The 12,500-nt window shown below is 39.3% G+C and overlaps 1 long non-coding RNA gene across 9 annotated transcripts in view; it reads left to right on the top strand.

The window, feature by feature from the left end:
- LOC138028206 (uncharacterized) overlaps positions 1-12,500 on the top strand; it is a 390,617-nt gene that overhangs the window by 368,631 nt on the left and 9,486 nt on the right. Inside the window, exons 1-6 of one of the 9 annotated variants that reach the window (XR_011127583.1) lie at positions 1,927-4,696; positions 6,092-6,291; positions 8,098-8,261; positions 9,065-9,193; positions 9,437-9,570; positions 10,956-10,986. This is a non-coding gene — a long non-coding RNA (uncharacterized lncRNA). Of the gene's footprint in view, positions 1-1,926; positions 4,697-6,091; positions 6,580-7,751; positions 7,862-8,097; positions 8,262-9,064; positions 9,194-9,436; positions 9,571-10,955; positions 10,987-12,500 lie in introns of those variants that run through there. The other 8 variants (XR_011127581.1, XR_011127584.1, XR_011127578.1 and 5 more) reach the window with 8 other exon arrangements.

Raw genomic sequence — 12,500 nt, forward strand, 5'->3', positions numbered from 1 at the left:
TGAATGAATTTCGTAGAACTTGTCTGAAGATAAATGGATACCTTGCCTTCAAAGCATCATACTTCACGTTTTTCAGATTTACCCTACAAATTTGTTCGAAGAACCGCTTCTCTAGTGTGCAAGGCTATGGCTTCGCAAATTGTCTGACGACAAAACTCTGATTAACGTATCGCAAGAAAAAGAAAATCATGAATTCTCCGTTGTAAAAGCACAGAACACATCAAAGGAGACAGTGGATAAACTTCTCATAGCAGTCCAATGGAGGCCTAGTCTATTCCGCTCTATTGATTTAGTGGCGCAAAAACAACCTGGGCAACATTCTGCAAAATAGTGGAAAACTGTGCTGGACTGACAGTTCTTAACATGGCAAAAAATGAAAGGTGAACTTTGTAAATATCCAGTTATTCGAGCTGTTAACATTGCGGAGCTCAACTTGAGCCAAACAATGTTGGATGACAGCCATCTAGTTTTTGTTACCGGAAGCATACCCTCGTTAGGAATATTAAACGTAGGCGGCTGTGAAAATTTGACTTACAGAGGAATTAGCAATGCCTCTTTTTCGTCCTTGCGTTTTCTTAGACTAGCTTTTTGTAAGGTGGGTCTTGAGTCCATCATTTGTGCCATTCAAAAGCACGAGATTTTCGCGATGTGCGTGGAGGGAATATCACTAAGCAAAGAGGACATCGCACGTTGGTTGATCTCTTTCCAGACATAGCCGAGGTTGGTGTTCCCTCTTTATGTGGTTTGCCACGAGGAGCTGTTTCTTACCGAGCACTGGCGTCTCTTTGCTTTTATTGCCGCTCATCACCCCAGTCTACAGTATTGACCGTCAAAGAAAGTATTGATGGAAGCTGGATGGAACTTTAAAAAAACTACTAAAAGAACTGGTATTGCTAACCTAACCTTGAAAAGCTTCGAATTTAGAAGGAACACCGACGGCAACGAGAACGTCATGAATTTCGCTACCGTCAAAGTATTTGATCTTTTTGTTTTGATTCATAAACGGTGCCCTTTACTTCAGCTATGCGTTTTTCCCTCTGATGTCAAAATGTCCATTTTTCTTACTTTTTCATCGCATTTGCCACCCTTTTTCTTGCCCAGTGTTATGATCTGAAAAAAACTTTCAATGGTGGGTATCCGTAGACATTGAAAATGTCAATTCTCGTAAAATCTATTGTCATGTTGTCCCTGGATATCTTATTGTATTGAACTGATTGATTTCATCTTCGCATGCTAATTTAAACTACAAGTTAATTTACGATCTTCACGACATAACTATAAAGAAAATTCCAAGACTTTCCAAACCTGAGTAAAACGAAATCACGAATAACACGTTTCCCCAATAGTAAAAATCACTCAATTGCGAGGACATTTTACGAAGGACTCAAAAATGTCCCCAGATTCTGAACAGACCCCACAGTTCCCCAAGACTGTGCATAGGTGAACCTATATGGCTTTTACGGGTCAAAACTTGCGTCAGTTAAACACAATAAGATATGCAGGCGCCATTTTCTTGGTTGTATGAATCGTGCCACTCTGGTTTAGGGGCCGACCATTTAACTCTTGAGAGGGGAGGGTGGGTGGGTGATTTCTGGTCAGCAATTTTTTTTTTCTAGCAAACTGAGATATGTCCAGGTGCGTCCTAATTAGACGCACGCGGATTTCAATAAGCGTCACGAAGTGTCCCCTTGCTCTTCTAGCCAACTTCAACATCACTTGTGTCTCAGAATACAAACAATTTATGTCACAAAGTGTCCCCCAAAGGCTGCTCTTTAAGTGAAGATTAACTGCTGCATTTACCCAAAGCTAAAAATAACGCTAACCTTTACCCTTACCTTATTGTTGAAAATAGGTAGCAAATGCTTAGACTTAAATTGGGACACTTTTTTTTCCCACCTAAATGCTCTGCAGGATATATTTTTTCTCTCCTCATTTCTCTGCAGGCTTTTTTTTCCTTAAAAAAGTGTCGTGTTTACATTTACAGAGTGTATTTACATTTACATTGTGGTTATTGCAGTAATAGTTCTAATATATGGAGCTGCAAAACCTTAAAATCAAAGCTATACAAAATCATTCTTGTATAGCGACATGTTTTCGGAATGTCATTCTTTAGAATCATTTAATATTACCTAATAACAATATTCTCATGTTATAAAGTGATGCTCCAAAGGTAGATTTGAAAATGTTTAGCTTCTTAATTAAAAAAAAAAGGTAAAAATAGCAAAAAGCAGTTCAGAAATGCTCATAGCATGGTAATTACTACTAGAAGCATTAGTTACAATTTAAAAGTGGACTGAAATCTCCAAAACAAATGTGAAAGCAGAATTAAAGTTAGTTGATCATGGTCTAATTTGAAAAATAGCTCTAGTATTGCAAAAACCGTATAATTATTTCAATAGAAAGTAATTACTTGAAAATGCTTCAGTTGAAAAGATTAAAAACGAACAAATTATTTTTCTATGTCTAATAAGACTTGATTCTTCAAATAGAAAAATTTACCTCCATTACTGCTTGTGAGTTTGGATACAGTGCGAGCCAGCAAGCCAGAAATCCCTGATCCCATTATAAGGGTAAACCGCAAGCTACCTAAGCCAACTGTAGGCTAACCAGAGTGTTATTTAGACCAATCAATGTCACTTTGTTATTTTATGACTTGGTGCCATGTGAACTGAGCAAGCAAGAAATCCCTTATCCCATTATAAGGGCAAACCGCAAGCTACCTAAGCTAACTGTAGGCTAACCAGAGTGTTATTTAGGCCAATCAATGTCACTTTGTTATTTTAATAGGCTAACCAGAGTAGCTTGCTGGCTTGCAGATTATCTGGAATGGTTGCAGTTTTGCTGGGATTTCGTAAAGCCCCCCAGGAATGATGAAATAGCTTTGCAACATTTTTTTTTCTTGCTTGCAGCAGTGCAAGAATTTTTTTCTATTTCATTTGTGATGCCTGCATTTTTTTTCTTCCAACAAGCCCTTGCAGGAAATTTTTTTTCAAAGTCACCCACCCCCCTTCCTCCCCCCCTCAAGAGTTAAATGGTCGGCCCCTTTGTTGGCGTCTGTGCTTCGTGGGTGAACTATATCGCTTTGAACCAAAATATCCCTTAGTATTAAGCGTTATTAACAGGGAATTGAGTGGCATAATCCGTTCCAAATTTCATTTATTCTGCTTGCCGGACCTGGTTTCAAGGATGGTGGAGTTTAGTTTTTAGATCTTATTTATGTGATCGATAATCGTACTAATTAGTTCTCTGTATCTCATAGAAGTAAAGGGCCCGTTGATGTGAAGCGATAAAGCTGCAGGCTTATACCTAAGGTCGCGGTTATTATCTGTTTTCTTTCCTGAAATTTTGGTTCCGTATAAGGAAAGTAGTGTTATAGCCTCGTAACAATGCATCAACCTGAATTGCCAGGACAATTATTTTTTTAAAAAACGCGTTCTCCCGCGATTATCAGTTTATTTCTTGATCTCTAGTTAACAAATATCCGATCAAATTCTTGCAGCCTCGCTATTGTCTCACACAAAAAGTGCAATCCTTGCAAATGTTGTCACCGGTGATCGACCTTAATAACAGCTCGTTTTACATGTACAGGTTGTAATTTATAATTGTCGTTGCATCCAGTTTTTGGCATACTAACTCTGCTTCCAAGAATGATTCTTCTTCCTTTTTCGTTAGCTCGAGGGGTCTTTTTAAATCCTTATGAAATTGTATATTATCCAAACACATATAACCTCTCTCAAATCTCCACTACTGCTTAGGAAGCAACCATTTGAGCGGTGAAGCTCACTGATCATGGTTTAATTAGGTGACTGTGGTGGAGATTACTGCTTGTGGCTTGTCAGGCTATTCTTGGGTTGCACGTGACGTCACAAAAAGAAACTACAAAACTAAAGAGCCTTTTGAGTTTTTGTCTTGATCAGCTATAAGAGTTTTTAAAAATATATCTGTTTGCATGTTTTCAGCTCGGTACCGTGCTTCGTTTCGAAAATAGAGCAGTTTGAATTTCAGAGTTTTTCACAGTGCGTGACATGTTGACAGCTTTCGAAAAACATGCCAGTTGCATAAAAACATCTATTTCCCTCGTGTTTTTGTGGCCTAAACAGCCAATATACTAGGAGACGTGTCTATACGAATGTTTTCTAGCTCATTATTGTGCAGAAAGTGTTAAAGACAGCCAAACTCCAGATGTTTCTACAGGTTTCCGGCCGCTGTGTTGGTGTACTTCAGCAGTACACCAACATGGCGCCTCCGTACTAAACTCTACAAATTTGAGTAATAAATTTCGCCGAATAACTCAAGTACGGAACAACGCACAGCACTGAGACTTGGACCCGTTGTTTATTTATTCCTCTTCTATAACATTTCCATTTCTTGACTCAATTTCGTAAGTGGTAAGCGATTTATGTTTTCACTTGCGCGACATGCAACCCAAGAATATAATTTAAGTTCTCGCTCTAGCTAGTTATCTTGGCTCAGATATTTCCTTTGCCAATCTTCCCAAAGTGTTGGCGGGAAATCTCTCTCGACGGGGAGCGTGACTTACATGGCCTTGTCATGTTGCCTTAGCTGCTGCGTTTACACAAATCTATCGGTCGATGAAGTTCAACGTCTGAGTGAAGCCAGCCAAACCTTTGAGACCTCTGTAACCTGAAACCTCTGTACCTCTGAGATGGCGGGAAGGAAAAGTTGTTTACAATTTGTGAGTAAAAGTTGAAACCTTGAAAAGTTATAGTATTTACTATTCTCCACTTGATAGAGTATTATTAGTATGGGTTATCAATTGGTGAATAACAGTAATTTAACTGAATGCAGTGCAATTTGGTCTGAAATCATAAGTGTGATTTCAAAATCAAACGAGCGCTAAGCGCGAATTCGATTTGAAATCACAAGTATGATCTCAGACCAAAATTGCACGACACATAGTTCCATTACCACTTTATTACATCCATTTAGATATCACACAATAATTATTTAATCGCTAAAATACAGGATTTTAGACAGTGCCAAAATTTTATTGATCCAGTCGGGAACAAAAGTTGCAAAATTGGCCACACAATGATTTTCTTTGTCTTTCATTTTCCTGCAATTTGATTGGTTACCTTAAACAAGCCTTGAAATCTGATTGGTTGTTTTGTTTTAGTGGCCCATTCTCATTGGCTGGGGAAATGGAGCGATGTAGAGCAAAAAAAATCCGATTTGGGAATAAATCGCACTGCTGAGAGCCAATCACATTGCAAGGTGCACCAGTGATTTCTAAATGGGTGTAATAAAGAGTGAAATTAGGAAATAATTTCTCGCGCGTTTTGTCCAAAATCAAATACTGAATTTCCAGAGCCTTCAGGCGAGGGAAATAATTTGACTTTGGAGAAAACGCAAGTGAAATTATTCCCTAATTTCACGAGTACACCATTTGATTAACTATTAACATCATGGGTTACAAATTACGTTCGTAAGACGCGGGTTTTTTTCAAACCTGGACGCCATTTTGGCACTGTAGCAAAAATTGCCACAGCAACAGTAATTTCACATGTGAAATTATAAATTAACGCTGAAAATTTGCGCCAAAATTAAGGAGTAATTTGTCACCCACGTTATTTTAGGTACAATTTGCTCAATTTTTTGGTCAACTAGTACTCGGATACAACAGCCGTAACCACCGAACTCACTTTTAATCCTTTTCTCAACGAAAAAGTTGCGCAGTTGATAATTAGGAATATATGTCACATCGCCAATCGTCATTAAATCTGATCTTTTACAAGTTTTTGCTTTAGAAGAGAATGACAAAACCAACAACAGAATGGGCACAAACAGACGATAATACCGAACTTTTCAGCTTTCAGATGGAAATTGTGAAAACAAATTTTGACACTAAAAAAGTGCTGATATCGTCTTTTCATAATCTTCTTTAGCTAAAGCTGTTTCGTTTCGCTTGCTGGCATGAAGATGAATGGTGGTTTCTGAAGCGTTCTTTAAAATTAGTTGCTAGTCCAACGTATGATTCAGTCGTTGTGTCAGTGGAGGTGACAATGTCTTGATAGATACATTAGTTTGGAGGCATTTACCATCAAGCGGACATTCTGGTTTTCTTTCGCAGTTACATGTGTCATGCTGTTCTCCAGGTGTTTGGGTGGTGTATGCTGAAAGAACTCTTTTGTTGTGGGATCCAATTATTGTTTTCATGTTTGGCATGCAAGATTAGCTCAGTTTCAGTGTGTGCCAATTGAAGATCTTGTTCAATGGATGGTTCTTGGGGAAGCATTTGTCAACGATGAGAACCGGAAACTTCTTTCCCAGGTTTGATCCTTTGCTGCCATCTTGTATGTTAAACTCGTCCCAGTCTTCCCCTTACTGCGATTCCAAAATGGTGGCCTCGCACCAACGTTCGTCGCGAATTTTTCCACTGTTCTTGACCTACACTACAACCTTCAGTTGAGACAGCATAACTAGCGATGAGTTGAACCAAATTGCGGCTTAGAACCGAGTATTTTGATGAGATTTTCAGTTTGTGACGTAAATGCCATCAATTTTGAAAGTTAAAGGTGCGTCTTACAACCGAGTGCGCCTCGTATCCGAAAAACGTCGGTAAGTAATACAAACTGGCAATAATTATTATTTATAATGCGCCGATCAAATCGAAACTTAACAAAAAATGTCTTCAAAAGTTGGAGACAGACAGACAAATCTGACGACAGGGTAGGGCATTTGGATACTACTTTGGTCCAAGGGGGCGGGAATTTGAACAGTCCAATCTTCAAAAGTTTAAATGCCCGTGGTTTGCCCGGAAAAAGGGGGGAGGGGATGTTGAAGTTTCCAGTTGATCGGCGCTTAACTGGAAAGGAACAAAACCTAACAAAGACAAAAAAAAAAAAAAAAAAGAAGCAAAAGAGCGTTCGTGTGCTATATTTATTAGCTAACACCAGTTGAAACATGATCAGTAAGTTTACTGTTTTCTGGTGTTTTTCAATTTAGGCCAGTTACTACTACAGAGAAGCCTATTGGATGACACAATAGTTATTATTTATACCTAATCCGCACGGCCTTAACAAAAGGCATGAACTCCACTCCAAAAATCGCATTAACCACGGCAACTTAAATTAGACCTTTTCACATGTTAGAGTGGTTTTCAATTGAGTGTCGAAAGTAATTAGATAATTACTTTGGTTTTGCATTACTTCACTCAGTGATTGGTTCAAAGTTCTTGCGCCACTTTTTCAACCAATCAGAAGTGAAACCAAAACCAATCGTGGCTCGCGCGTGGACATTTTCCCGCGCTTTGTGTCGGTTACGTGTAATTACTCCAATTCTTGATTGGTTTACCGGATTGTCTCCGTCCTTTCTGATTGGCTAAAGTAATTACTTTGGTTTTGGTTTTACGACACTCAATTGAAAATCGCTCTATTGCTTGTAAATGAATATTATTGTTACTTGTCCAGCTCTTATTTTATTTGTTATTTTGTTGTAAATAGTCTCAATTGTTATGTGATCATGACCTATTGCATAACTATTGTCACTTCAACTTGCTGTTTCACATATAATTGTTATTAATTTTTATTTTGTTTCTAATGTATACCTGCTTAATTATACGCCAATGGCTCAGTGTTTGAATTGTAGATTAGGTAATCTGTTGCATGATGTAAACACATTGCACCTTAATATTTGTCATTACATGATATGTTTTACCTTGATAAGTCTGTGTGAAAGCATGTTATAAGAGAATTGAATTTAATTTAATGCTTTTACTGATTGTTCATCAGGATATGATATAGATGGTTTTCACCTGACGTCACAGCAGCCATGTTGGTACACAGAACGATAGGGAAAAAAGTCTTTTGGGAATTTGACTCTATTATAATGCAGAACATCAGTGAGCCATAATTTGCTATTGTTTTGTGCACCAATATGACCGTCTCATCATGTGATTAAAAACCATCTGTGGCCTGCACTTTACAACTTTACAGAGCACTGACAAGAAGCTAATTCCTCTAGCAACTCTTGTTCACCTTTTGTGCACTCCAATCAAACTTCTTATGTGCTCTGAGCTCCTTAAGTACTGCAATATTATCTTGCATTCAATTTGACCAATTTGATTTGATATGTTAGGAAGAGGCTTATTTACCACAAAACCATTCATGAAAGGAGATTTTTCTTCCTGAGTATAAAGGGGAACTAATCTCACATAAGGATGGAGAAACAAGAGAAGAATTATGTGATCCATCTCTCGGAAGTTTCCTTTATTACTTTAGGGATGGTGCAAAGTGTTATTGGTAAGTTTATCCAAAAGATTGAATTATTAATAAAATTAATTGTGTATTTCAATCCGTAATTTTCCGAAAAAAAAATAAATGAATAAATAAATGATTATCTTAAATTGCACTTCCTCTCCTACGTGTACATTGCCCTCTCATGTCATAAAATTTGTTACAGACAGCTGTAGGGGATGAAGGAATGCTTGGAAGAAAGATTACCGTAGTATTTCATGACCAACAGAAGGTCATATACATGTAAAACATTGTGATAGGTGGAACAGAGAAATGGTGTTTACTTGGCGAGGTTGTATTCCTATAGTCAGAACTGAAATTGGCTGGAGCGTCCATCCTCCACACTACAGTGAAGGCAATGAAGTCAACCTTTTATTTTATTTTTCAAAAACTTCCTAGTTGAGATATGATCTGCTTTGATTGGCTCCTTCAGCTGTGGGAATGTGGTATCTCCCCTGGGAAGTATTCTAAAAATAAATCTTCTCCGGGAAGGGACTCAAGAAATTAAAGGGCATGGAGACTCCTACTTGGGGCTCTTGGTGTTAAGTAGTCTCTCTGGGTTTGTTCATGGAGAATTTTTCTGCAAGCAATTTTTTCTGACTGATTTTGTGAACCCACTGACTCCTGAACCACCAGTCTGAAATTGACGAGTAAAATCGTCTGGCATTAAGTCTCACTCCCACGGGTCAATAGGTTAACTATGCTATAGCATTTGACCTTTTTCCCATATGCGGCTGGTTTTGGTGAGTTAATGTGTCAATCACTTACCAAGCATCATTTTTTATCAACGTTTTTGTCACATTTTGCAGGGGTTTCATAAAGAAAGGTCATATATTCATTGGAAGGGAATGGGACACCCAAGAATGGAAGCAGAATATTGCAGAGGGGACCCTTAAAGCAATACAATGGAATTTGATTGTGGGATTTTTATCCTGAAGGTGGGGTCTAAACCAATGTATAATGTAAGAAAAATTGAGGGCTAGTTATCTACTCATCACACACTCCAAGGAACAACCAAATGAATACAGTCAAGCCACATCATGACATGTATGTCATGCGCGACCAGTTGTTTTGAAATTTGAACAGAGTATTCAAATCTGCGTGCCAGTTTTGAACTTTGCTTTCGACATTCCGAATTCCTTTAGTGCTCTCGCCGCAATTTCTTCGGCCCTCTCTTTCAGGAATTTCTGGATCCGCCCCTGGGTCGTATCAGTTGACCCTGAGATGGGAAGGCAACAAAAAGTTGGTGATGAAATCAACGATTCCAGGAATCCATAACCCGACGATTCTTCGCTCTTTGTTTGACTTTGATAAAGTATAAATGAAGTTCATTGTTGTTATATCCTAACTCTACAATTCTTCTCTTTCACATTTTGTTTTGTAACTTCAAAACTTCCGTGGTCGTTGATTTTTTTATGATGTTAACGACCTGTCATAAAGTTCGAGTTAGTTTAGACGGTACGATTACTTGGGCGCTCGCCATTGCAACAATTCGCATGTGAAAACGTCCAGGCGACCCGGACGTGAACACATGTTACAAATTTGACAGGCAGCTTTTCATTTTCTAACGAACCAAGCTCTGATTGGCAGTAACTTGGACAGATGATTACAACATGTCGTCTTTCAACGCGTCCCTCATCTCAGTTCATGTCAACTACAAATGAGTCAAGAGAGGTCAAGTACGAAACACAGCAATGGTAGATTATGTCAGTACATGACAATGACAGAAGACCTTTTTCGAACCATCTTGACAGACAAATTACATGTATTCGTGAAGGGTTGACTGATGTTCACGACATTATAAAGGCAGAAATCTTGATTCACGCACTAAAACTTTAAAGGATCACGCGTCACGGTTAATATATTATTCACGAATCACAGCTGTATTTCTTCAGTTTTCCCGATTCACGGTTTTTTTGGCATCAACTCACGGATTACGCGAAACCCCTTCCAGACCTTGTTGACTGTAAATCAGTCAACATTATGAAACACAGTTTCACAAAATTTATCAAAATTTGCACATGAATGGTTCAAGTACATGTATAAGGGATTCAGGCGTTATTTTTATTGACATATGCAGCATGAGAGTTACTACTTACTTGAAACTTTCACAAATGATTGCGGAACTTGAACTTCCCTGCCAGCAGAGGTGTCTTCTTGTTGTGTCCACTGCGCTGATGAGTACAGGAAAAGAGACCTCTGCCGCAGGTTGAAACTCACTGTGTTGCGCCGCGGTTATCCTCACGTTAAACTTTGTCTTGTGCGGGCTCACTTAACAACAGCGGAATTACTGAAGGAATGCGTGGGTCACAGTGGGCTCAAGTCACAGTCAGCAAACATATCATGGGGCATGCATTTTGAACAATGCCATCTAAGGTCGTGGACGATGGTTGGATGAAAGTGAGTTTCGACCCATGGCATGCAGAGGTCTCTTTCCCATACTCGTCAGCCCAGTGAATGCAAAGGAAAAGAGGCATCTGCTAGCACGGAACAACTGAACCTTGCATGATTTTGCTTTTGCTCATAGTTTGTGGACTATGTTGTCTTTGGCAAGGGTTTATCCTTCAGTGAAATTTTTAAGACACTGTGATTTTGACACTTTGATTGCAATCCCAATCCACTGATTTTTATACACAAAATCTGCATAAAACATACATGTAACCTCTGGCTGTTATGAAACTATTTTTGCTGTCTTTGCAGGATGAAGGGCAATTGAAAGTATGACACTGAGGTAAGGTAATTGTTTTTGCAAACGTTGGCCGTGGGGCACTTATATTTCAACAGAACTTACTATTGGACCCGTAGCCCACAAGGGCTACGGGTCAATAGCCCATGAGGCGAAGCCGAATGGGCTATTGACCCATGGCCCTTGAGGGCGAAGGGTCTAATTGTTTTAGTATCACCCAACTAGTCGGACAGAAAAGGCAATAATAAAGTTAGCAAATGCAAGTTAAAGAAATATTTATTTGAGAACAAAACGAAAGAAAGCATAACGCTTTTGAAGTCTTTTCGCTACTTGAGGACTGTCAATAATAGTTCTCTAGTAGCATAGCCAATCAAAATGCAGGAATTGCATTAGACCACTAGTTGGGTCCTGTCTGACCTTGTAGCTCAGTCGGTAGAGCAGCGGTGATCTAACCCGAAGGTCGTGGGTTCAATTCCCACCCTGGTCAGACATTTTCTCTGTCCTTGTGTGGGCCCCCGGGTGTGGGCCCAATTCCATTGGTAGGGCTAACGCTCACGTGGTTTGCATGGGTAGAAAATAGCACTTCACATTATCTTCCAACAGTTAATTTGGAAGGTAATGACGTTGACAACAGCGTAAACAGAGCAGTTAAAGACACCTTGTCCGGTGTGGATAATTGACATTTTTGGTGTGATGGTTCCTGATTTTCATTCTGCCTACTAAACCATCTGTCAAGACATTGACAAGTACCAGATTATCTTTTTTTTTTTTGAGCTCACCTGAGCCGGAATGTTTCTTTTGCCTGTTGTTTACAGTTTAATGCCAAGCCTTTGTTACCTTGATTGTTTTACACATAGATGATCTCAACCATGATGCAAAATCTTTCAGAATGTGGGCACGTTATTGTCTTTCAGTCTTTCTTTTCATGTTGCTGTTGTGATGGTTTCATCATCATCATCTCTTTCTTTACGGTCGGAGTTTAGAGTAGCTACATGTCATATTTCCGAAATTTTACTCTACCAGCCATGATATTCTTCAAAGGACAGACCACAACGCCGGTAACTCCATGCCCTACTCTTTGCGAATAGTGTGTGGATTCTTTTTTGTCCCAGAGGGTTGTGAAGAAGAGTTCTGAGACAGGGCCTACGGTTTGTCGTCCTAGAAAGTATAACCATTTGCAGATGTCATTACGACGGTAGCGCTTTCTCCTCAGTTACTCTAATAACCGAGTGTTGGTCTGGCGGTGGTTCGAGCCTTCACGCGTGGAAGTCCGATACTCAACGAACTGAGCCATTAGACTTAACTATTAGAGTGTAGTGTGAGCGTTAGCCCTACTCATGGAAATGGGCCCACATAAGGACAGAGAAAAACTCTGGCCAGGGTGGGAATTGTTCCCTTCCTTGCAACTGAGCCATTAGCCTGCGTAGCAAGCGTTTCCGTGGGGGGATATGGAAGACTTTTAATGTGTTGGCCGCGCGAAAAGTGGGGCGAGACAAGAAGGAAAGGCTTGCAGACAGTCAACACTCATGGTCATCCATCAAAATGACATTGGACAATTC

Source organism: Montipora capricornis, chromosome 13 (genome assembly GCF_036669925.1).
Source record: "Montipora capricornis isolate CH-2021 chromosome 13, ASM3666992v2, whole genome shotgun sequence".
NCBI classification, from domain to species: domain Eukaryota; kingdom Metazoa; phylum Cnidaria; class Anthozoa; order Scleractinia; family Acroporidae; genus Montipora; species Montipora capricornis.